Raw genomic sequence first — 2148 nt, forward strand, 5'->3', positions numbered from 1 at the left:
GTTCATTTATTCATTCATTATGTTATTCATATTAATCACAATTCTAAACAATGGTTCACATGTACCATTGTATTCAAAACATTTTCCCTTTTCTCATTTATACATTCAAGAATCTACTTATGTAATTACAAATTTTATATTTCAAGTTGAGTTATTAATATTTTATGAATTCCATTTGTGATGGGCATATAAGCCCTAACTATCTATTCACATCAATTAGGTGACTTATTTTTTTCATGTTTCAAGTAATCCATAAACATTTCATGGATTTCAAATTTATGGCCTTAATTCCTTTTTAACAATTTTGACTAGGATGCATAGTCTACATTTGTCATACAATTCTAAGCATTTAAGCTTAGAATTGGTTCTAGGTTTTCATCTTAATTTACTAATCATTTTTTATTACTATTCACCTTACCAGTCAACCAAAATATTGACTTTTTCATACTTAGTGGATATATTAATTCTAATTACACCAAGATCCCACATTTTGAGTTTTACATTTGCTAGTATTAATTGTCAATTGCAACTTAAAGTCCCCTAGATGCATTTCTAATTTCAAATTTTGAATTTCAAGTTTTGGTGTCACTATTCACCTCATTGGTCAACAAAAATGTTGACTTTTGGATAGAAAATAGGTACATTGGTTTTAGCACCCCCAATGTACCACATTTTACATTTAAAACTTGTTGGAATTAACCACCAAATCCATTTCCAAACCTAAAACCAAGAGAGCAGAAATTTCAGTTTTTGTGACCCAAATTTACTGTTCCATTGAGTCCTGTTGCAGTGGGAATTTGAGGAAATGGTAAACATGAAAGTTGTTCCTTATTTTGTCTAGTTGAATTTCCTTTTTTGAATCACTCCATTTGGAGTTTTGTAGCTCCAGATATGGTCCAAAAACCACAGCTGGTCGGATTTCAATTCTGCAGAATTTACCAAATCTACAGTACCATAAACAGTGACTTCCACTGCCATTTGGGTTAGGTTCTGGTCATAATTTGGGGTAGGTTTCTTCATGAAAGTTGTTTGTCTAAGTCTTAACTTGTTGCTGTAAAAATTTCAAGTCAATTGACCATTTCTACAGTGAGTTATGGCCAAATGAACAGTTACTGTTCATTTGGTCATTCTGCAGAATTGGCTTGCAGGGTACCCGGATTGGGGCCTACTTTTGGTCCTCTTGCTTTGGTCTTTTGGGCATGGTTTCTTCAGAAAAAATGTGCCATTATAAGTCTAGTTTCATGTCCAATTGGACAAACACCAATTGGACCTACACAGCCAAAGTTATGGCTGTCTAAGTGGGCTGGAATCACAGCCACCCTTGCTGCTGTCCCTAGGCAGCCTACCATTCCACTTTGCCATGCATTAGCTCACTTCAAATTATGATTAACTTGCCTCAAATGGTCACTAATTGACCATTAGAATGTCCTTTAATTATTTCATAAGCCAAGTCAAATTTTCACTCCCAAAACCCTAATTTTCCCTTTCAATTCACCCATACACCTAGTTAAGCACTTTCATTCATTCTATATGTGTATATACACCTTAAACATAATCTCTAATTCATTTTAAGTCCATTAAAACCATCAAAAACACTCCATCATTGTTCCTTCCTTAGGGCTGCCGAAATTCATGGTGGACATACACATATATTTGGTTCATTTAATTCACAAATTCTTACCTATTTCAAGTCTCTAACATGGAAATAAAGAGTTTAAGGTTTATATGTGCACTAACCTCTTGTAGGGCAGATTTTTCCAAGCTCAAACTTCACTTTCTTTCCTTTTCTAGGCTGCCAAACACTTTCCCAAGAGGTATGGGCAAGTTTTAATGAAAGGTGTCTAGGGTTTTATAGTGGAAATTCATGGGAAAATGGAAGTGATGCAAGAAATTTTTATGGAGGGCTATGGAAGAGAGGTCACATTTTGAGGAAGAAGAAGAAGAAGATGACCAGAATTTTTGGTCCATTTTGTATCTTTTAAATGTTTTAAGAATGCTTGTTAACTTGTGATTGGTTGGGAGTAAGTGAGTGACATCATAATGATGTCATATTTGGCATTTTATTGATTTTCTTTTCTTTTCATCTCTACTCAATTTCAATTTAATTTTTAGTAATATTTATTCATATTTTAGATCATAATAATTAAT

The sequence above is a fragment of the Hevea brasiliensis genome, chromosome 5, assembly GCF_030052815.1.
Source record: "Hevea brasiliensis isolate MT/VB/25A 57/8 chromosome 5, ASM3005281v1, whole genome shotgun sequence".
NCBI lineage: Eukaryota > Viridiplantae > Streptophyta > Magnoliopsida > Malpighiales > Euphorbiaceae > Hevea > Hevea brasiliensis.